The sequence below is a fragment of the Haemaphysalis longicornis genome, unplaced genomic scaffold, assembly GCF_048455015.1.
Source record: "Haemaphysalis longicornis isolate Haplotype H1 unplaced genomic scaffold, Haemaphysalis longicornis Haplotype H1 scaffold_13, whole genome shotgun sequence".
NCBI lineage: Eukaryota > Metazoa > Arthropoda > Arachnida > Ixodida > Ixodidae > Haemaphysalis > Haemaphysalis longicornis.
The window spans coordinates 63309977-63334261 of NW_027526233.1; the positions used below are offsets into that span (position 1 = coordinate 63309977).

Sequence of the window (24285 nt, forward strand, 5' to 3'; positions counted from 1 at the left end):
GGCGAAGCAAACGAGGGCTCTTTTGAGGCCTGCGTGCCACCAGAAAGGATGACCACTGGGTTACTGTGGACCACCCAAGTGATATAGTTCCCTCGGTGTGTTAGAATGTGCTCATTATTAGTATTTACTGCGGCAAGTGCTGCTGATCCATTTGTCTATCGAACAAGACAAGTTTGAATGGCAATCTTATGCGCAAGAAATCCAGCAGTCGGAACGACCATCACATCGCCTTCTGTAACTTCTGAAACGACGCAGAAAATTTCTTCGCTACGAGCTGCCAGCACATCGTACGCAATTAACTTGAGGATGGGCTGTGGTGAGTCCGGACAACTTAGTTGTTCAGTAACGGCAGCAGGAAACAATGCCTGGCTAAGGCACAGGATAGGAAGTCCCATCCTAGGATTAGTTCACGAGCACACGGCCAAAGCACTGCCCATTGAATGTGATGGAGGAGTCCTCCCATCAGAACGCGAACAGTACAATAGGCTACTCAGACTGCTCGGGGTGAAGGAGACCATCTTTTTAACCCCCGGGCCGTGACTCGAGTGTCTACGACATGTCGAGAGTGGCCGTACAGCATTATGCCTCTTAAGCTACCTATGGCACCAAGACTGTCCGAGTGGCGCTGGCTACCACACCAAGTGCAGGAAACAAATACCTTAACATAGATACCCAGGAGAGTGAGGGGAAACAGCCCCGCCGTTAGCGTAGTGGTCATTGCACCAGACGCGTATTCTTGACGTCGTGGGGTCGGTCCCCACCCGGTGGGCATTCTTTTGTCCACTTTCTTTCTCTCTTTAAAAATTCTTCAACTGTTTAAATGACCTACCACACTCACCCCTTTGCTTTCCGAGGCATTCTTGACTGGCAAGCCTTATTTGTGTCTTAATTGAAACAACGTTTTCGGCCATGCAAGACAAAATTGACGACTTAGGAAATCACTCCCGCCGTGCCAACGTTCTGTTTTTTGGCATTCATGATGCTGAACAAGCGGAAACGTGGCAAAAATCTGACAAACTTGTGCGTGAATTTTGCTCCGATAATCTCGAACTAACTGTGAACATCATTGCGAGAGCGCACAGACTAGGCGCATTTTCGGCCGCCAAGCAACGCCAAATTATAGCAAAGTTTTTTAATGAGAAAGAGGTGGAAAGCCATAGCATTATATATCAGTATCCGCACGGTTTCCGCAAGGGCTACTCTTGAGAAACCCAACTTGCCAGATTTGTTCATGACCTAGATTCATCCGTCGACGCTGGCTTACAAATTGATGCAGTTTTCCTTGATTTTTCTAAAGCATTTGATCGCGTTCCACACCACCGACTACTTCTCAAACTTACATGCCTCAACATTCACCCTAGCGTCCTCGCGTGGATTAAAGACTTTCTTCCAGAAAGCAGTTTGCTTCCGCTAACAACTGCAGTTCTTCTCTTGCTCACGTTACTTCCGGTGTCCCCCAGGGAAGCGTACTTGGTCCTCTGCTTTTCTTAATCTATAATAATGATCTTCCTTCTTGTTTAACGTCCCGGGTTCGTCTCTTTGCCGATGATGTATTAATTTACCGCCAACACTTACAATCTGACCTTGATGCAATTAACGTATGGTGCTCCAAATGGCTTATGACGCTTAATACTTCTAAAACAAAGTTAATGACATTTAGCGGCCGAAAGTCTTAAACTGAAAACACTTACTTCATTATAACACTATGATTGAATTTACCACTTCCTACAAACATCTTGGCCTTCATTTCTAGTCGGACCTCACATGGCATCACCATATTAATTTAACCCTGGGTGCTGCTAACCGCACCCTTGGACTACTTAAACGAACCCTCAAAGCAGGCATACATTACAATCATTCGCCCGAAAATTGATTACGCGGCGGCCATTTGGGACCCTCATCAGGCATACTTAGCTACTAATTTGGAAGACCTGCAGAACCATGCTGCCTATTTTATTTTTTTAGATTATTCCACAATCACCAGTGTTACGAAATTGAAGAAACAAGCCGATTTGCAATCATTGAGCCTTCGTCGCAAACACGCACGCTTTTCACTGTTCCAAAAGAAGTTTCCCCCACTGCGCACTCCATGATGCTTTTTTTAAGTCCCCTCCTCTAATCTTTCCTCGTCGCGATCACCTTAACAAAGTGAAACGTATTGTGTGCCGGTCATCCACATACTCACAATCCTTCATACCACGCACTATCATTGATTACAACGATTTACCCTCACACATAGCCATACAAACTGATGTAGCCAAGTATAAGGAATTAATTTGCACTACAGTGACGCGCTGATAACAGTGTTGTCTTTCCTTGGTTCGCTGTGTATTTTTAATGCTTTTGATGCTTTGTAAGTTGCTTGCTCTTCACGTTTTACATACGTTGTTATTTTATTTTTTATTTTATTACTTTTTTTGTTCTTTCACTTTCACATACAATGATGAATTGCATTTCTTTGTTGCGTTCCAACGCACACGCAAGATAACGTCTGGCTGTTGTTGACCTCTTTATCTCTTTCCTTTGTGTATGCTGCACCTGAATGTGCATGTATTCTGGTTGCTTTTCGAAGTCCCCCCCCCTATGCAATACCCTCATTCGAGGGCCTTTAGGGGTATTGTAAATAAATAAATTAATTAAACGAGCCCCTTATTTCCCATTCTGTGTGGCTACATGCATAGCCAGGGCCTCTGTTGTGGCACTCTCGGCGCCATAGGTAGCTCAAGAGGGTTCAACGCTGGTCGACCACTCTCGACGCGTCGCAGACTCTCGTTTAACGGCCCGGGGGTTAAAAAGGCCCCCTTAACCTCCAGTAGGCCGAGTGGCGCTGGCTACCGCACACAAGCCCCGGAAACAAAAATACCTTAACATAAATGCCCGAGAAAGTGGAAGGAACACTGCTCCTCCGGTAGTGTATTGGTCATAGTACCAGACGCGTATTCTGGAGGTCGTGGGTGCGGATCACACCTGCCGGGCGTTTTTCTCTCCATTTTCTTTCCGTTTTTCAAATTCTTCATGTTTCAATGGCCCACCGCACTCTCCCCTTTGCTTTTGGAGGCATGGCCATATATATATATATATATATATATATATATATATATATATATATATATATATATATATATATATATATAAATATAAATATATATAGAAATGCCGGCAGTCTACAACGCCACAAAAGGCAAAGGGGAATGGTTGGACTATTTTTTGACCGTTAGTGAAGTTATATTTTTTATTAATTTAGGTAGAAAGAAAGAAAGAAAAACACGCGCCCAGAGTGGGGACCGAACCCACGCCTTTCAATCAGATCTCGAATGCCTTACCAATTCGGCTATCTGGGAGACTGTGTTCTCCTTCACTTCCTGGGGTATTTATATTTACTACAACTGTATCTGACGCTTGAGGGTGGTAGCCAGCGCCACTCAGACTATACAGGGAGAAGGGGACCTTCTTTTCGAACCCCGGGGCGTGATTCGAACCTCTCCAGCCTGTCATGAGCGGGTAACTGGCGGGAAACCCTCCTGTGCTACCTTGGCATCAAGGCTGCCAGAACCGAGGCCCTCGCTATGCTTTCGCAGGATAATATGATTTGGAAAATGAGGGGCTCGTTAGGAAATTCAGAAAGAAATGCCGGCAGTCTAAAACGCCAAAGAAGGAACAGGGGAATGGTTAGACTATTTTTTGACCGTTAGTGAAGTTATATTTTTTATTAAATATATTTATTATAATTATTTTAATTATATAATTAAATTATTTAAATATAATTATTTTATTATATATATATATATATATATATATATATATATATATATATATATATATAAGACAGAAAACAGAAATAAGAATTGGCAGTAAAGAAGACCTCGGAAAGCAAAGGGGAGGATGTAGTAGCTCAAGATAAAGAATTTGAAAAATAAGAAAGTGGAGAAAAAATGCCCGCCAGGTGGGATCCGAACCCGCGACCTCCAGAATACCGGCCTTGTGCGATAACCACTACGCTACCGGGGGGGCTACTTTAGCCTCTACTTTCTGGGGTATTTATGTTCAAGTGTTTTTGTTTCCTGCGCTTGGGGGTGGTAGCCAGCGCCACTCGGACTACTCGTGGTGAAGGGGACCTTCTTTTTAGCCCCCGGGCCGTGACTCGAGCGTCTACGACATGTCGAGAGTGGTCGACCAGCGTTGAAACCCTCTTAAGCTCCCTATGGCCCCAAGACTGCCAGAACAGAGGCCCTGGCTATGCATGTAGCGAATCAGAATAGGAAATGAGGGGCTCGTTGAAAATAAGACAAATAAGAATTGGCAGTAAAGAAGACCTCGGAAAGCAAAGGGGAGGATGTAGTAGCTCAAGATAAAGAATTTGGAAAATAAGAAAGTGGAGAAAAATGCCCGCCAGGTGGGATCCGAACCCACGACCTCCAGAATACCGGTCTGGTGCGATAACCACTACGCTACCGGCGGGACTACTTTAGCCTCCACTTTCTGGGGTATTTATGTTCAGGTGTTTTTGTTTCCTGTGCTTGGGGGTGGTAGCGGGCATTTTTTCTCCACTTTCTTATGTTCCAAATTCTTTATCTTGAGCTACTACATCCTCCCCTTTGCTTTCCGAGGTCTTCTTTACTGCCAATTCTTATTTCTGTCTTATTGTCAACGAGCCCCTCATTTCCTATTCTGATTCTCTCTCTCTCTCTCTCTCTCTCTCTCTCTCTATATATATATATATATATATATATATATATATATATGTATATATATATATATATATATATATATATATATATATGTATATATATATGATGATGATGATCGTTGGATGTTTATGGTGCAAGGCCAACTGGGGCAAAGAGCGCCAAAACAATAGTCGATGATAGGGGTGGAACCTTAAACACTAAGTAAAATCAGCAAAAACAAAAGTAAAATCAAAACACGACAGTGAGCATGGCTGGTGCATAGGGCCAGATTTCATGATGCGTGATAGGAAATGAGGTTTAAAAACTTGACGTCGGACAAATACTCAAACACACGTTTCACGGAAACAATGGCATCGTCACCTAGGAAAAACGATGGATGTAGGGGAATATGTTGTCTGTAGAGTTCTCTGAAGTGTTTGTGTCGTGTTGTGTGAAGTGCCTTGCATGTGATTAGTATGTGCACTACGGATAGGGCCTCTCCGCACCTGCTGCACTGGGGTCTAGAAGATCCCGTCAGCAGATACGAGTGCGTCGCATGGGTGTGCCCTATCCGCAGCCTACCCAAGGCGACTTCAGTGTGTCTGTTGTGTGAGTCAGATGTGTACCGTCCCAAGTGTGGCTTTATTACATGTAGTTTGTTGTCTGTCTGTTCGTCCCAGTGTGTTTGCCATGTTCTGCGCAGGTGTTGTCTTATGTGTGGCTTGAGGTCTGTGTAGGGTACCGTTGTAATGTCCACAGTGTTCCTGAGTGCAGCAGCAGCAGCCCTCTGGTCTGCCAACTCGTTCCCAGCGATCCCTGCATGTCCTGGGACCCAGCAGAGGACCAGCTCATGCTTTTGTGCATACACGGACATGATAGTGCTGAATACAAGATTAACTATGTGGTTTTTGGGGGGCTTGTGCGATGACAGTGCACGAACAACACTCAATGAATCTGTATAGATGATGGAATTGGAAATTTGAGTTTCAAGAATGTGTCGTACAATCAGTAAAATCCCATACGCTTCTGCTGAAAAAATTGATGTGTGCACGCTCATGGTTCTGGCTGCATTGAAATTAGGACCATGAGCAGCGCACGACACTATACTGGAGGATTTAGAAGCGTCACTATAAAATTCTGCACATGTGTATTTAAACTGCAAAGACAGAAAGTGCTGCAGTATTGCAGCTCGTGGTACACGATTTTTGTCAAGTCTCATAAAAGAAAGGTCGCACGACACCGGGCGAACTTGCCAAGGTGGTAAAATGTTAGAACAGGATGACCTGTACACATCTAAAAACGAAGCACTTAGATCCGGGGCTCGCTCTCTCACTCTAAGTGAAAAGGGCAGAGGAACGGATGGGCGATTTGCAAAGAGCAGATATGTTGATGTATCGTTAAAGACAGGATAAAAAGGATGATTATTAAGTGATGAAATTTTAAAAGCATATAGCAAGTCCATGTACGTTCGTTGGTTCTCAAGGCTCCACTTATCACACTCGACATACAGACTCTCGACAGGGCTAGTGCGAAAAGCACCCGATGCGAGACGAAGCCCCAAGTGTAGCACTGGGTCAAGCATTCGCAACGCTGTTTTAGTCGCCGACCCATACACCACACTGCCATAGTCTAAACGAGACCCAACCAAAGCAGTATAGAGCCGTAGTAGGAGTTCTTTGTCAGAACCATAAGATTGATGGAGAGAACCTTAAGTATATTCATTGTTTTCAGACATTTATGTTTAGGTTCCTTGATGTGTGGAATGAATGTGAGTTTCTGGTCAAACACAACACCTAAGAACTTGTGCTCCTTGTTCACAGGAAGCGACACGCCATTAAGAGTAATGTCTGGGTCCATATGGACCCCGCGCTTCCTGGAGAACACAACGCAGGAGCTTTTTACAGGATTTAATTTAAAACCATTCTTGTCTGCCCAGCCGGCAAGTTTCTTTACACCAAGCTGGACTTGACGTTCGCAGATTGACAGATTGCATGATTTATAGGATATCTGCACGTCATCTACATACATGGAATAAGAGATTGTAGGTGGCAGTGCCTTACCAAGAGAGTTCATTTTTACTATGAAGAGAGTGCAGCTCAACACGCCACCCTGTGGCACGCCATTTTCTTGCACGTAAACGTTTGAGAGTGCACAACCAACTCTTACTCGAAACGTTCTGTCTGACAAGTAACTAACAAGAGTGTTTAACATGTTACCCAATACACCGAATGACTTGAGGTCCCTAAGGATCCCATAACGCCAAGCGGTGTCGTATGCCTTTTCAAGGTCGAAGAAGACAGTTAAACAATACTGCTTATGCGCGAAGGCATCCTTGATGTACGAGTCAAGAGCTACCAGTTGATCGTTCGTCGATCGCCCCACCCTAAAGACTGCCTGGCAGCTCTCGAGAAGACCGTTGTACTCGAGGAAGTACACGAGCCTGCGATTTACCATCTTCTCGAAGAGCTTGCACAGGCAGCTCGTCAGGGCTATAGGACGGTAGCTTGAGGGGGACGACGGGTCTTTTCCCTCCTTCAGGAAAGCTACAACTATAGCCTCCTTCCAAGAGTTTGGAATGTGCCCCGAAAGCCAGATCTTGTTATAGAGGTGTAAGAGTGTTAGAAGTGTGTCTGCGTGCAGGTGTTGTATCATTGTGTATGTGATGTTGTCTGGGCCTGGAGCTGAGGGTTTACACGTGCTTAGAGCAGCCCTCAGCTCATGTAGTGAAAACAGGGAGTTGTAAGAAGTCTGTGATTTGTTGCTGTCGCGTAGGGACTTCTTTTCACAACAGGCTTTATGTTTCAGGAAAGTGTTTGTGTAGTGTGCTGAACTGGACACGTGTTGGAAGTGTTGTGCGAGTGTGTCAGCCTGGTCTTCGAGTGTGTCCCCTGTAGTGCTGACCAGAGGCAGGCTGTGTGTTTGTTGTCCCTTGAGTTTACGTATTCGTGTCCATACTTTCCTTGTGTCTGTTTAAGAGTTTATTGATGTTATGAATGTACGCCAACTCTCTCGTTTTGCCCCACGGCGCACACGTTTTGCTAACGCCTTGGCCCGTTTGAACAAGAGGAGGTTTCCCGACGTGGGGTACCGACGGAGGATACCCCACGCCTTGTTCTGGGCCTCTCGCGCCCGCCTACAGTCCTCATTCCACCACGGCCTCCGCTGGTTGCGCGGGGCACCAGAGGCGTGGGGAAAGGACCTTTCGGCGGCGTCGAGGATGTGCACCGTGAGGAGTTGTGCGGCTTCATCTACGTGTAGGTGTCCTATGGATGTGTGGTGTATTTCGGATGTCTCTGTAAATGTATTCCAGTTAGCTCGTGCTTCATTGAACCTATTATGGGAAGATGGACTGCATGGGCCTTTACCTATGTATGTAAGTGAGGTGGGGAAGTGGTCACTACCGTATGGGTCAGTTCCCACACCCCACTCGAGAAGAGGAACGAGAACTGCGGAGCCAATAGCCAAGTCAAGACATGAGTATGTGTTGTATCCTATGTTATGATATGTAGGCTGTTTATTGTTGAAAAGGCATGCTCCTGAAGATGTAAGGAATTTCCCTATAAGGCGACCTCGGGCATCCGTGCGAGAAGAGCCCCAAAGAGTGTTGTGAGCATTAAGGTCGCCTGTCAGGATGTATGGTTCGGGCAGCTGGTCAACCAGCGCCTCCAAGTCAGAGCTTAAAAGTGAAACATCAGGAGGAATGTATATGGCGCATACCGTTATCAACCTATTAAATATTATCAAGCGTATTGCTACAGCCTCAAGGATAGTGTTCAGAGTGACAGGGGGGCATGCTAAAGATTTCCGGGCGATTATGGCCACACCCCCAGAAGAGTGTGTGCAGCCATCCCTGTCTTTCCTGTATACCAGGTAACTATTGAAGAAATTTGTGTGTTTAGAATTCAAATGTGTTTCCTGAACACACATTACACTTGGCTGATTGGTATGCAGAATCTCATACACGTCGTCAAGATTGTTCATAAGGCCTCTGCAGTTCCATTGAACAATATTTTCTCTTCCCATTATTTAGTGTGAGAGCTACTGGAGTGTGTATGTTTATGTGTCGTCTTTCGGGGCTGTGACTCTTGGATTGGGCTTTTTGGGCGGGCTATCTGTAGGCTTGGACGACAGAGGCCGCTCCTTGCGCTGCGTTGCAGGCAAGAACGGCACGACGTCCATCTCGTCGTCCGATGTCCTGGGTGTGCCCGTCGAACCGGGCCCCCCGGACTTGGCCCCCCTTCGGGGGCCCTTCGTTTGACCAGCCACCGCCGCTGGTGTCGGGGGCACCAGAAGTGGCACGGGCGGTGCGGTGGTGGTGGGAGCCGGTCCGGGGCCCGTGGTGTCCATGGCACCCTCCAACGCACTGGACGATGGGGAGGCACGGACGGGAGCGGCACCGGTCCCGACGGAAGAGGTTGCCACCACAACCGCTGCTGGCTCTGCGAGCGGCGTGGAGGCGGGCTGGGCTGCCAGAGGCAACCCAGGGGGGGGCGGGGGCGGGTCCAAGTCCGACTCGGGGTACTGGGTCCCCGCGGAAACCAGACGCCGCTCCGCCCCCCGGCGAGCTGCGTCGGCATACCTCCCCAGGGGGAAAGAGGCGAACCTCTTTCGCGCCTCTGGGAAGGTAAGATTCTCAGTCACTTTTACCTTGATGATCTCCTTCTCCTGTTTGAATTTCTCACATGTTCTAGAGTAGGCCCCGTGGGGTCCCTTGCAATTAGCACAGATGAGGGTTTGTGATGGGCAGTTGTCAGATGCGTGATCTTGTTGTGCACACTTGGCGCATGTTAGTCGACCACGACAAGCATTAGTGCTATGTCCAAACCGCTGACACTTGTAGCAGCGGCGTGGGTTCGGCACGTAGGGTCGGACCGGACATCTCAGGAAACCTGCGCTGACCGATTCGGGAAGTGTTGAGCGGTCAAATGTCAAGATTATGTGTTTAGTAGGTATTATTTGGTCATTTCGGCGTATCGTGATTCGCCGCACAGCTGTTACGCCCTGATCGCTAAGCCCTTCCAGCAGATCTGCTTCAGTCTCATTTATTAGATCTCTATCAGAGATCACGCCCTGGCAGCTATTAAGACTGCGATGGGGCGTGATCTTGATGTCGACATCGACCATGCGCGTTTGCTTCAAGAGGTTACAAGATTGTTGCTTGTTTTGAACTTCAATTAGGACTTCTCCCGTTGTGAGCTTTTTAGCTTTGTACGATTTGCCTACAAGGCTTTCAAGGAACTTGGAGATGATAAAGACAGACTGGGAAGTGATGGGGTTTGATTTATCCAGGGATTCCATTACCAGGAAGCGCGAGAAATTATCGGGCTTTGGAATGGAGATCGAAGACAAAGGAGGAAAAGATACTTCGGTGCGGCCCCTTTTCAGGGACCGATCACGTTTGGAGGGGGGGTGTGAAAATGCCATATGATACATTGGAAAGCAGGGGACGGGGGTACTTTCTTCCACAACCTTACCCTGATAGCTGAGGAGGTCCCGGAGCTCCCTGCCTGGTGAACAGACAGGGAGCCCATCCGCCGGAGCTTGACCTGGGCTCCGACGGCCACCGTTCGTGGTTTCTAACCCTCCACCTATAAACACATTGCCACGGTTGGATCCAGCGTATGTTTGGGGGCTCGGGGTCCGCGGTATCGCCAGTACCGTCACCAAGATTGCTCAAGGTGCCCCGTGCGGGGTATATATATATATATATATATATATATATATATATATATATATATATATATATATATATATATATATATATATATATATATATATATATATATATATATATATATATATATATATATATATATATATATATATATATATATATATATATATATATACATATATATTTATATATATATATGTATATAAGGAAGACCTGTCTCAGGTCGAAACGTTGGAAATAAAGTCTCCGAAGAGCGTACTTCTACTTTGTGTGTGTATATTGCCGCGACTTTATTATTGTGGGAGCAATCCCCGACCGGCTAACGGGGCTGTTCCTAGTAATGGGTATGTGCTGACTGGTGGACGGAGGAGAAAGAAGTCCAAGCTCGCTTGCTCTAGCTTGCTTGTGGATCGCCAGTGTTTGCCGGCACAAGTTCGCCCTGTTAATAAACGCTTTTACTCTCCTTACTGGAGCTCATCGCTACATAAGTGGTGGAGGTGCCGGGTACATGATACCCCATCCGTCAAGGACGCACAGCTCGGGGTCGCCAATTCAAGTCGAAGTTTCGCCCGTCCACGGGCGAACCAGCCGTCGTCTACTCGGACTTCCAGCGGAGTGCGGCCTTTTACCTGATCGCACAACCACGATGACAGGACGGGACGCTGGCGCTGTGAGCACGACTCCAACGGGCAGCCCTTTTCAGTACCTGGTTCAGCAGCAGCGGCAACCAAAAGTCTTTTACGGAGAGCCTTATGAAGACGCGGAAGATTGGCTTGACCACTTCGAGCGCGTGGCAGCGTTTAACGGCTGGGACAACAGATTCAAGCTGCGAAATGTGTACTTTTCACTGGAAGAGAACGCCCGAACCTGGTATGAAAATAATGAATCCACGATGTCGTCTTGGGAGGAGTTTTGCCAACGGTTACTAGCGACCTACCCAAACAGTGACCGCAAGGAGAAGGCTGAGGCTGGCCTTCAAACCCGAAACCAGCGTCCGAACGAGAGCGTCGCCATGTACGCCGAACACATGGCTCATCTTTTTAAGCGCGCTGACCCCTCAATGACCGACGACACGAAGGTTCGACATCTCATGCGCGGCGTCAAGCAAGACATCTTTGCCGGGCTGATGCGGAGTCCCCTGACAACGGCTTCCGAGTTCGTCCGCGAGGCTACCACGATTGAAAGGGCGCTCCACCAAAGGGCGCGGCACTACAGTCGCAACGAACCAGCCCTGCCCAACGTATCCGGGATGGACAGCCTCGGTCTCCGGGAGCTCGTGAGACAGATTGTTCGCGAAGAGCTTCAAAGGCTGCAGCAGGGACAGGTTCCACCGGCTCCGCTGTCCATAGCAGAACTAGTTAGGGAGGAGGTAAGGCAGGCTGTTCGGGTACCAGAACAAGTTGATGTGTTCCGGCAGGATGAACCCCGCTCCTCATATTCAGCAGTCTTGCGTCAGCCCGTCTATGGCGCTCCTCCTGTCGTTGCCTCGGTCGCACCGCAACGTACCTTGGAGCTGACGCCGCGTACACCCTACTCGACGGAAACGGGTCGCCGGAAGAGTGACCTGTGGCGCACCCCTGATAACACGCCTCTCTGCTTCCACTGCGGGGAAGCAGGGCATATCTACCGGACCTACCCCTATCGCCGAGCTGGTCTGCGTGGATTTCCGCCGAATGCACCACGGCCGCAAAACGGACAGAGACCCCCCGAAATCGTGGACTACATCGCCGGACGCCGTAACGTTTATTCGCCGGAACGGCCTCAGTCTAGGTCCCCGTCCCCGATGCGACGCAGGTCCTCCAGCCCTCGATTTTCCTCGGACCCTGGCAGTCGGCCCTCTGGTAGCCCAGAAGGCCAGGGAAACTGAAGCCAGCGACTTCCGGAGGTGAGGCCGCTGATGTCACAAACTGCCAAGATCCTCCACTGCAACAACCGCTACGACGAGACGACGAGCAGCCAGTACCTGAAACTTGTGTAACCCGACCGATTGCCTGCGAAGTGCTGGTAGATATCGACGGCTGTACGACGACTGCATTGGCCGATACCGGTGCTGATCGTTCAGTCATCAGTGAACCTCTGGCTTCTACGCTAAAGATAATTATCATACCCTGGACTGGCCTGCAAGTTCGCACTGCTGCAAACAATCTGATCACCCCAGTGGGTAGGTGTACTGCGCGCATAAAAATTCACGGTTTCACCTACGTTAACGACTTTATTGTGCTTCCTGATTGCTCGAGGGACTTAATTCTGGGCATGGACTTTCTGCAGACAAATGGGGCAGTTATCGACCTGCAAACATCGAAAATTAGCTTCTCGACCAAGGGAGCTATAGCAAGCAACATCGAAGACAAGCGCGACGGAGCACTACGCATTGTTGACGACGACGTTACACTGCCTGCCCGTTCTAGCCTCTTTGTAATGGTCAAAAATGACAAATTCTCGGATTGTGAAGGCATCGCTGAAGGCAACATTCAGTTATTGTTGGATAGGGGTGTTTGTTTAGCTAGAGGATTTGTCAACTTGCACAACGGATGCACTCAAGTTTTGGTCACCAATTTTTCCAACGAACGTCGACATCTTGCGAAAGGCACTACAATCGCATTCATTGAGGAAGTCGCTGACGTTACGCACGTGGGCGTGCTCAGGACGCTGTCACTTGATTCGCTCACAGGTGACACCGACATACCAGTTGAAATAAACAACGACCTCCCGACCGCTCAGAAAGAAGCCCTAAAACGGCTACTGCAACTCTTCGCCGACTGTTTTGCCACGTCTTCCAAAGGGCGCCGTACTCCCATCGCGAAGCATCGCATCGTGACTGATGAATCCACTAGACCTATGCGTCAAGAACCCTACCGCGTGTCAAATAAAGAGAGGGAGGCCATCAAAACGCAGGTCAAAGAGATGCTCGCCGATGACGTTATCCAACCATCCAAGAGTCCGTGGGCCTCCCCAGTTGTACTCGTAAAGAAAAAGAACAACACGCTTCGCTTTTGCGTACACTATCGCAAGCTGAACAGTATCACTAAACGCGATGTTTATCCACTTCCCCCGAATAGATGATACGTTGGACCGTTTGCGTAACGTAAATTCTTCTCGTCTCTGGGCTTAAAATCTGGGTATTGGCAAATAAAAGTTGACGAAAGGGACCGTGAGAAAACAGCATTCGTTACACCCGATAGCCTATACGAATTTAAAGTCCTCCCATTTGGCCTCTGTTCTGCCCCTGCAATGTTTCAGCGTATGATGGATACCGTACTGGCTGGATTGAAATGGCAGACTTGCCTTGTTTACTTGGACGATGTAGTCATGTTTTATAGTTCTTTCAAAGAACATCTAACACGACTGCGAAGCGTTTTGGAAGCAATCCGCTCTGCCGAGCTTACTATTAAGCCTGAAAAATGCCACCTTTGGTTCCAGGAGCTGAAATTTCTTGGACACATGGCTAGTGCTCAAGGCGTCCGCCCAGATCACGAAAAACAGCGGCCGTGAGCTCTTTTCCAGTACCAACCGACAAAAAAGCTGTCCGACGCTTCCTAGGTCTTTGTGCCTATTACAGAGGCTTTGTCGAAGGGATCTCTGGAATTGCGGAACCACTCACGCGCCTCACAAGAGAAGACGTACCCTTCATTTGGACGGAAGCGCAGAAAGTGGCATTTGATGAACTGCGTAGCCGCCTGCAAACGGCCCCAATCTTGGCACACTTCGATGAAGACAGCAAAACAGAAATCATAACTGACTCCAGTAACGTCGGCATCGGTGCTATCTTGGTTCAGTGGCAGCAGGGTGCCGAGAAAGTTATAGCCTATGCCAGTCGCACACTGTCTAAAGCTGAACGCAACTATTCGGCGACAGAAAAGGAATGTCTTGCCGTGATATGGGCTATAACTAAATTTCGGCCATATTTGTATGGAAGGCCCTTCAGAGCCGTAAGCGATCACCATTCGTTGTGTTGGCTTGCCAACCTCAAGGACCTCTCCGGTAGACTTGCGCGATGGAGCCTACGGCTTCAGGAGTACGACGTAACGGTCGTGTATAAATCTGGAAAGAAGCACAGTGATGCCGATTGTTTGTCGCGGGCGCCAATTCTGAATGAAGCACATGAAACGGAAGAGGATTTCCCGTTCCTCGGGGTCGTCCATACTGCGGACATGGCCCTTTACCAGCAACGGGACGCAGACCTACGGCCACTGATTGAGCACCTTCGCGGCGAAAACACTACGCCACCACGCTTCTTTCTTCGAGGTTTGGCTTCGTATTCCCTGCGAAACAATGTGCTGTACAAACGAAGCTACGGCAGCAAGGAGAAATTTCTTCTGGTAGTGCCGTCTGCTCTGAGAAGCGAAATTTTACGAGCCTGTCATGACGAGCCTTCCGCCGGGCACCTCGGCGTTAGTCGCTGCTGACTTACGCTCGTCTGGGCGAAGAAGACACAAGGTTGTTTGTTTTGCTATAATATTAGTTGTAGGAGCTTGATTTCTTCGACAGAATTTCGGAAAGCTTATGCAATACTGCAACTCTTCAGGGTAATACGTTAAGCAGACAAAAAAGGCATCTTTCCATTGAATGCTTCAAGTCACACAAGGAAAGCAGAACGATTTATTTAACGTATTCGTAATTTTTGAAGGGATAACATCCTGATTACGTCATAGTCGTAGTACAAATAATAACCTCCTTTTACCCTAGGGGCGACAGAAACATGCTGCTATTTCGGAACTACACAAGCCTCAAAAAACTGTGTGGGGCACTTCAACAAAGCTGTATGAGTACAATGAGCTGCAGTACGGCTACGCCATTCAGTGAATCTTATACATGCCACAGTACTTTGCAGCTCTATCTGGTACAGTTTGTTGAAATATAAACCAAATTTCATTCATTTTACTGTTTTGTGCTTTCACCCATCGAGCTCAGCTGCCATTTGGGCAGTTTGAGTGTTATAATTCTTTCAGATTGTTGTTGGAAATATTGTTAAAATTTTTTATCGTTATTGGGTATCAATTTATGTCCGGTTAGTAATAACATGTTATAAATAATGTTTCAGGTTGTATCGTTTTTTTATAAATGAGATTCCGGAGCACGTAATACTGTATACCCGCATGTCTTTACTAATTGTCGTAGACGGTGTACACTTTTTTTTTACTTCGCAATGATGCGCAATATTTTGCTGCGTAAAGTGTGGACCGTTGTCTACAGCATAGTATGCATTATCTACTCCAAAATATCTCAGGATGTGCGCCAGGTACATCTTGGGCTAATATCATCTCACACATGATGCTTACTTCCTGTACCTTTATCATTCAGTAGATATGATACTTCAAACTCCCTGTGCAATACATTTTTGTTTGTTACAGTTCAAAGATTCAAAGATTTTTTATTTCCTCAGAAGTACGAGGAGCAAGGCTGGGACTAAAGGCTACAAAGCCTGACAGAGTTTGCCATGACCAATATCTGCAATTTATTTGGGTAAATTTTGTTTCGCTATTTTAGTTTGTTTGCTCTTTTCCGAAAGCGCCACAGCATTTTGTCTTTCGATCCCCTCATAAAGTACCCTTGTTTGTCTTTTCCGGTAACTCGTACAATATTTATTGTGAAATTTCGGAGTGAAGAATTATTGGTTTCGTACCTGTCAGCAATTTCAGTGCTAGAAGTGGCGGCGAATTTCCCAAACCAGCAGTGAGCAGCGCTGGGAGTAGAAGTATGTAAGGAGAGTGAGACTCCACGTCTTGAAGAACTTCATAGGCATTTCGTGATTTGTCATAACTCCAATCCCTGATTTCCTGTGGAAAGAAAACACCGATTTCTTAAATTGTACATTGCAGTCGAAGTGTCGAGAAGTATAGACGTGTTACAAAACATAAGAGAAAAAGATGGGAAAATTTTGTGGAGCCCCTATTGTGGCTTTATTCGGACGTTTGGGCTTTGTAATACAATACTTCACTAGTTAGGGTGAGTCTGGATTCTTAGTTCACCTGTAACGAGCAACAAAACAAAAGACACCTTAGTTTTTAGTGGCCATTCCAGCAACTCTTCCACTGATGCCAAACTGGTTTCTTTTGTGCTGTACTACACCTTCCTAAAAGCTGAAGTTTTCAATTATTTTGTAGTTCTTATCGTGTGAAATTTGTGCCGTCAAAATCGGCTCATGTTATCCCTTCACCCACAGGGTGAGGCAAACATCGGAGTATAGGACGGTAGAGCTATGATGCCTTGTTTTGTTGTACCTCTTCCTGTAATATTGAGGAAACGTCAGAGTGTGCGACCACAGCGCAATCTTCTAAAGCCTGCTTCAACATCTTCCCGTAATGATATTGTTTTTTGCCCCTTATAATGTGTACATCCTAAATATTCTACCAATCTTTCGAGTAAAGTCCTGCGGGTGTGACAAGGTATCGTCACGGCCAACCTCGGCAAATGATAATGGAGAGTTGCCTCAGTGAAAGTGGCCGTTAATTAACTTCGCATTTCAAACTGCATTTCAAGGTATCAAACGAACTGCGAATACTACCCACGCCATTTTCAAATAAGTCTCTAAGATTATCCCACAGGCCTAAAGCTCCCTTGGGGTCCCCTAAGATTACCACGTTACGTAATCATGTATTTCTTTTTCCGGAGAGAAAAAAGATGCCTTTTCAGCTGTGACCTAAACATAACTCTAAAACACCTATGTTTCTTTTCCTGATCTGAGGAAACGTTCGCGTCAGTCTTCGCTTAGTAACGATGCCGACATTTCCAAGCTTTCATCATCATCCTTCGCCCCTTCCCTTTGCGCCTTTTCTTTCCTATGTCCGTTACTACGAATAGTTCGTTTGCAATCGCCCTTATCGTCCTAACCTTAACGTTAAGCCTAGCGTAGTGCCAAACAACGTTGGCTGCTATGCATCTGCCTTTTCGTTCCCACCCTTTCATTAAGCCACATGACATGTTGTAGCGAATGCTTATGTCACGCACACAAATGCCCACTTTTACAACTAATATATACATCAGGCTGGCACACCTGCCTTCGCAGCACGTGGTCATTTCGGTCCACGGTGCACGCGCGTTTGGAACAAATAAAATATCTGCAATAGCTTCCGACGTTTTTCGCAACGCGGACATCGCCAATCGAACGAAGCACCACTTGAACGACAATAATCTAAGCAAACATGGGCGGTGCCGGGTTAAAATGATGGCAGTCTCCTTTGACTGTGCTCCACTTTTAGCACTTTGAGTTTGGGATCTGCGGTGTGCATCACCACTATTATGCCATATCGGCACTGTTGGTGCTAATACATAAAATAACATAAATAAATCAGTAAATAAACAAATAAAAGCAGGATTAACACTTCCTTGGCCCCGTGCCGTTAAGAGCAAAACCTCATTAAATGCTGATTTAGGGCGGTAATGCGTGGCTTTTGCATTTCGGGTGGCGCCTACCTAAGTTTGTTGAGTTTTAGTCGTCCTATATACATTATCCTAACGGCTAGAGGTTGCATGCAGTTAAGAAGAATACCTTCTGTCAGGGTAGAAGTTTACTACGTAGTGCATGCAACGGAGTTTACGATTTCATTTTTAGGGAAAGAACGTGTAACTGAAAAAAGCTGCCAACGTGGATACGGTCAGCAAAAACACTCACAAGTGAACACAGGTTAACTCAGCAATTCAAAGCGCCCTAATTTTGCCTAATGACCGAAGCAAAGTCGTGGAGATTATATTGTGACGTGGCAATGAAGGCACTGCTCGTAATAAAATCTATTGACAGGCAAATACAAGCCGGTATGTAAAGCAACTCCAATGTTCAAGGAACAGCGCGCACGTCCGCAAGGCTCTCAGCGTCGTCGTCTCTCTCTCTCAAGGCTGTGTACCACCTTGGCAGTGGCGAATATCCCTGGAGGAGAGGTTGGCCATAAGTACGGACGGAAATTGCTTACAGCCCATACAGGTGCGAGGCCTTCACGCTCAGTGATAGAATAGTTGCGTTCGGCAGGGCTCAAAAGGCGACTGGCATACGCTATCACTCTGGTGCGACCGGCCTGTTGCTGGACTAATACAGCTCCTATTCCATGCCCACTCGCATCAGTACGAACTTCTGTCGGAGCCGTAGCATCGAAATGGGCCAAAATCGGACAACGGGTCAGACGGTTAATGGGAGAGGAAAAAGCCGTGGCTTGCGCGGAGCCCCACGAGAACGAGGTATCGGTCTTCAGAAGATCTGTGAGCGGGCGGGCTATGTCAGCGAAGTGCTCGATGAAGCGGCGGAAGTAAGAACATAGGCCAAGAAAGCTGCGAACGTCCTTCGAAGATCGAGGGACATAAGCACTTTGACGGCGCGCACCTTGTCAGGGTCAGGTCGCACACAATCAGCGTCTACTACATGTCGCAGGATCTTAAGTTGCTGGCCGCCGAAATGGCATTTGGACGCGTTGATCTGGAGGCCGGCTCGGCGGAAGACCGCAAGGATGTCCGAAAGACGTTGCAGGTGTGTCTCGAATGTTGGGGCAAACACGATGACCTCATCCAAGTAGCAGATGCATGTCGACCACTTGAAACCGCGCAAAAGCGAGTTGATCATCCTTTCGAATGTCGCAGGTGCATTACAAAGACCGAATGGCATGACCTTAAATTAGTACAAGCCGTCCGGCGTTTAGGCGGGTCATGGCGTCAAAAGTAATCTGCCAATAGCCAGATCGTAGGTCGATAGACGAGAAATATGACGCACCGTGAAGGCAATCGAGGGTATCATCTGTACGAGGGAGCAGGTGAACGTCCTTCTTAGTGATTTTATCCAAATGCCGGTAGTCAATGCAGAAGCGCCACGGACCATCTTTCTTTTGCGCCAAGACGACTGGTGACGCCCACGGACTTGAAGAAGGTTCAATGACGTCCTTGTTCAGCATTTTCTCTACCTCGTTTTGGATGATGGCTCGATCCGTATGAGACAGCCGATATAGTCGCCGGTGTATTGGGCCCGCATCGCCGGTGTTGATGCGATGCGTTACCTCCGAAGTCTGGCCTAAGGGACGGTCGTCCAAATCAAAGATGTTCAAGTAGGATGCCAGTAGCTCGTGCAGTTGGTGAGGCTGTGAGGGGGAAAGGTCTGACAACATCATCTTTGTTAAGTCATCGGAGGTCGGGGGATGACCTTTCGGACCGTCGGGCGGACTTGAGGAGACATCAGTGGACACAGAAGAGAGCTGGCATCCATCGAGCTGACAAACTGTGTCCAGTGACATTCCCTGTGGAAGCACTTGGCAGGAAGGACCAATATTCAAGAACGGCAAGCTTATTTGATTTTCTGGACCGTGATGACTGTATGAGGAAGTGCCACGTCATGTCGTAGGAGAACATCAGTCAAAGGGGAAACAATGTACTCGCCGTACGGGACACGTGGGCACGGGGACAAAAGGACGTAGGTTATGGCTTTTGGAGCTAATCGGGAGTGTTCGGCAGAGCATAGACGGTGATAAGGTTCAGTGTCGGCAACAAGACCGATCGGCAGATCCAGACAAAGGATACCGGAAGCGCAGTCTATAAGGTCGGCGTGGTCAGTAAGAAAATCGAGACCAAGAATAGTGTCATGAGGGCATGCGTCCGGGACGGCGAATAGGACTGGAATTTTGTGTCCTGCGCTGCCAATTCAAGCTGTGCAGAGACCTGCTACGGTGGGCGTCCGGCCGTCGGCGACTCGTACAACGTTGGAAGGAGCAGGCGTCATAACTTCGTGCGGGCGGCGGCGAAGGTGCGAGCTCATGACCGAAATGTTTGCACCAGTGTCGATTAGGGCGCCCACACGAATACCGCCAATATCAATTTCAGAAAGATTGTGTTTCGTTGTATTAGTGAAGAGAGGATTTTCAGGCCAGGTCGGAAATGCAACATCACCTCTGGGAGCTGCATGAGCTAGTTTCCCGGAGATGTAGCGGCGTAAGAAGCAGACGGGGAAGTGCGGCGGGGTTGGGGCGAAGGAGACTGGCGACGTTGTGAGGACGGAGAGCGGCCAAAACGGGTGCTTGGAGAACTGCCGGAAACGTCACACTGCTGGTAACCAGGCATGAATTGGTGGGTCCTGTCGCTGGAGTAGCTTGTACCAGGAAACCTTGGCGGCGGCGACGACTAGCGGTAACGGCAGTAGCGAGACACGTGCTCAACGCGAGAACAAGTAAAGCAGATGGGCCGGTTGTCAGCGGTGCGCGATTCTGTAGGGCTGCGGTGGCGGTAACGGGGTGGGGCGTCGTAGCGGCTTGGCATTCCGCTCCATGGAAAGAAAGTAAAGGAGCTAGCGGGTGTGCGAGCATGTCAGAGCACACACAGGATGAATGCCCAGGTTGGCAACTTCTTCACGCACGACTGCCTGGATGAGTGCTACAGTCGGAGCATTTCGGGCATGGCCGTATTGAGGCGCCATAGCCGGAGCCATGGCCTCTATTTCCCGGTGCACTATCGTCATCAGAGGGTCGGTATGAGTCGCCAGGTCATCGGTCGGCCGTGGGCGGGGTGGCGTTGCCGCATCCGCTCGCGACGATGTTGCCGCGGTGTGAGGGAGGCGGGTGAACGAGTGCGCTACGCGACGACACTTTGCTTCTTAATACCGGCGGCATTCCTTCAAGACGCACTCAACGGTGGTGCACTCTTTGCAAATCCGCAAATTAAAAGCACCGTCCGCAACGCCCTTAACGATGTGCCCAACCTTGTCGGATTCAGGCATGCCGGGGTCTACTTTTGAGCAGAGCGCCAAAACGCCCAAAATGTAAGCCACGTACGACTCGGTAGTTGACTGGACGCGAGGGGAGAGGTCTTTCTTTGTGGCAAGCTGGCGCGCCTCGATGTTACCGAACAAATCGCGCAGTTCCTGCTTGCATGGATCCCAACTGGTCAGCCTGGCTTCGTTGGTTTGGAACCACACCAGAGCCGGTTTTTTTTTCAGATTTATGGGTAGATTTTCCAACATGAAAGTGTCATCCCACCGGTTGTAAGTAATGACGTGCTCGTACATGCTGAGCCATTGATCAATGTCCTCATCGTCAGCGCCAGAGAAAAAAATTCCCTCGCACTTCCCCGGGGGGGGAGAGTGTGTAAGTGCGAATGCACGGTTGTTGATTGCGCGATTACGGTGGATATCGTGATCTTAATGAGTAGTCGAGAGATTACACACACGCACACAACTACAAAGAAAGATATTTCACTCGTTATTGCTGGTACCGTTGCCCGGTCCGCCATCATCGTTATCGAGATGCAGGACCAGCGACCGCTCTCGACGACGGCGCGCGCTCGACTAATACCCTCCCGCGCCACGCGGCCGCTACACGAGCGCCCTCACGCGTCGGAATGCGGAGCGCCCGCTACGCGAGCGAGAGCTCACCCGCCCGAAGTGGAGAGGAGGCGCCCAACACCCGCAGTCACTGAGCGGAGAGAGGAGGAGGAGAGTAGCGCCCGCCGTTACGGCGAGGGCTACACGAGCGCCCTCACGCGTCGGAATGCGGGCGCCCGCTACGCGAGCGAGAGCGAGAGCTCTCCCGCCCGAAGTGGAGAGGTAGTAGTAGTAAGTAGTAAAGTCCTTTATTGGGATGGGACGGCCGGTTGGCCAGAGGGGTTGAAATGGGAATAGCAGGGAGGGAGGATTAACACTACTTGAATCTTCAAGGGCCGTAGAGTATCTAATTGTCCATTGAGGATCTAATTGTCCAGTTTCAGGGACCAAATGGGTTGTAGGCCCCGGCTCACACTACTCGAGCCAGACCGCTCTCAAGGGAAAAAGTGCCTAGCGCGGCAAGGAATGGGGGGTCATGGTATGGGGGATTAGCTGCTGAAGAACCATTTGGAAGTGCATTTTCGATAATATATCGATGGTCTGAAAATGCAGTGCAGTGCCAGATTAAATGGTTCAGGTCCGCGATAGAAGTCGCTGAACAGTGCGGACAACGTGAGGGTAGTGACGTCCCAGGGTGAATCCATTTGTATATTATGTGAAGAGTGACAGCAGCGTTGGCAAGAGTCTTATTAATGAAAATTTAGGCTGGGCGTGGTAGGGAAGGGACGCCGTGTAGGTAGCCAAGCGGAGTGCTTGATGCTAGGCGGCATCGGCGCACGTGGCGAGCGTGGTCCAGCTGCAGGCGAAAGGAGGTGGGCGAGACAGCAGCAGGGGATTGGTCATCCAGCGGAGGGGTTACGAGAAGGCTCTCCCTAGCCGCAGAGTGCGCGGTCTGGTTGCCATGTCCCTGCACCATGTGTCCCGGTATCCATGCCAGGCGAGTTTTAGTGCCATTCTGAGCGAGTATGTTGACCATAGCTTGAATCAGGTGGACAGTAGGATGGTCAGAGAAAGCCTTGTTGAACTCGTCAATAGCATTTTTGGAGTCACTGAGAATACGAATGCGGGCGGGTAGTGGAGCAGCGACGTTGTAGGCAAGATGGTCCAGGGAATGGAGAATGGCACGCAGTTCGGCTTCAGTGGGAGACGGATAAAGTATATGCTTCGTAATGGAACCATCAAATTCGGGTCGTGCTGGACAATGCCACGCGAGGCCCATTCGGTGGTGGTCCAGGCTGGCATCAGTAAAGATGTCAGTTTCATTTGGGAGCTTCGCCCCCAGGATGCGACAAAGGGCTTTTTGTCGAGGACACCTCCTTGCTTTGGGAATGCCAGGTCGCTGATGTGGCGATGTCAGAAGTGGCCTTTCCCAGGGGGCAGGCGGTGCCGGACTCAGCGGTGGTGGCAACATGGTTCGAGCATCCCACGCTGCGAGCGCCGCTCCCTGACCCGTAAGAGATCGACGTTGTTCGTGTTGGAGGGCAGCTTCAGAAAGCAGAGCTTCCACAGGAGGCAGAGGAGCGGCCTTTTCGAGGGCATCTATACGGGTATGTCGCGGCAAACCAGTTATTGTTCGGAGCGTGGCCCTGTGTAGTACTGCTAATTGCTTCTTGTGACTGTTTGAGAGGGTATATACAGGGGCGCCGTAGAGAAGGCGGCCTAGAGCCACTGCTCGTGCTAGAGTAATGCAAGCCGCTTGTTGCGCCCCTCCGTACTTATTTGACATTCTAGAGATTATATGAAGCATTGGCTTCCAGGTACATCGAAGTTGCTTTATCCAGCACTGTGCGCTCTTGTGACTGGCCAATGGGATACCCAACAGTCTAATTTTGCCGCACATAGACCTAATTGGTGTGTCAGACAGATAGATGGTGTGGTGCATATCAGGAGGTATGTTATGCCGTCCGTGCACCACCAAAAACTCTGTTTTTTCAGGAGCCAAGTCTAGCCCTAACGTTGGAAGGTTCGACGTGAGACTGTGAGCTGCGGCCTGCAACTCAGTGATCATGTCTTCAGTTGATGTGTAGTCTGCAGCTTCGGTCCATACAGTAAGATCATCAGCATAGATCGCGAAGCGTGCAGCAGAATCCTTTTCTAGTTGCCGTGCTACACGGGCCATTGCCAAATTGAAAAGCGCAGGTCCAAGGATAGAGCCTTGAGGCACGCCCCTGTCCAGGTAATAGGTCTTGGGGCTCCATCCCGGGTGCGTGGCGCTCAAACGTATGGGGCGGTTGTCTAGAAAGGACCGGATCCAGTTTTGGGCTCGCTGGCTTGGGAATGCTTGTGCCAATTCTGTAAGGATTGCCGTTTGGCTCACGCGATCAAACGCTTTACGCATGTCAATGGCAAGGACATAGTCGGGGTTGCCTGCTGTGGAAGTGCGATTGATCACTCGTCGCAGCAACCATAAACAGTCGTGGGTACCCAGGTGTGGTCGGAAGCCAGTTTGTGATGGGTGGAGCCATGGCCGGACGTATTCCATGTAGTGTTTCATGCGATTATTTATGAGACGCTCTATGAGTTTGCAGATTGTTGGTGTCAAGGAAATGGGCCGAAGGTTAGTCATGTTGGAGGGGTCTTTGTTAGGCTTTGGAATGGGATGGGTGAGCGTGAGCTTGAGGTTGTCCGGAACGGTCCCTGTAGCCCAAAGGTCATTGATA

General features: G+C 48.8%; 1 long non-coding RNA gene across 1 annotated transcript in view; it reads right to left on the reverse strand.

Annotated features, from left to right (window-relative positions):
* LOC144164079 (uncharacterized) overlaps positions 1–24285 on the reverse strand; it is an 81546-nt gene that overhangs the window by 18484 nt on the left and 38777 nt on the right. The window contains exon 3 of the long non-coding RNA XR_013321038.1: positions 15965–16118. This is a non-coding gene — a long non-coding RNA (uncharacterized LOC144164079). The remainder of the gene's footprint in view (positions 1–15964; positions 16119–24285) is intronic.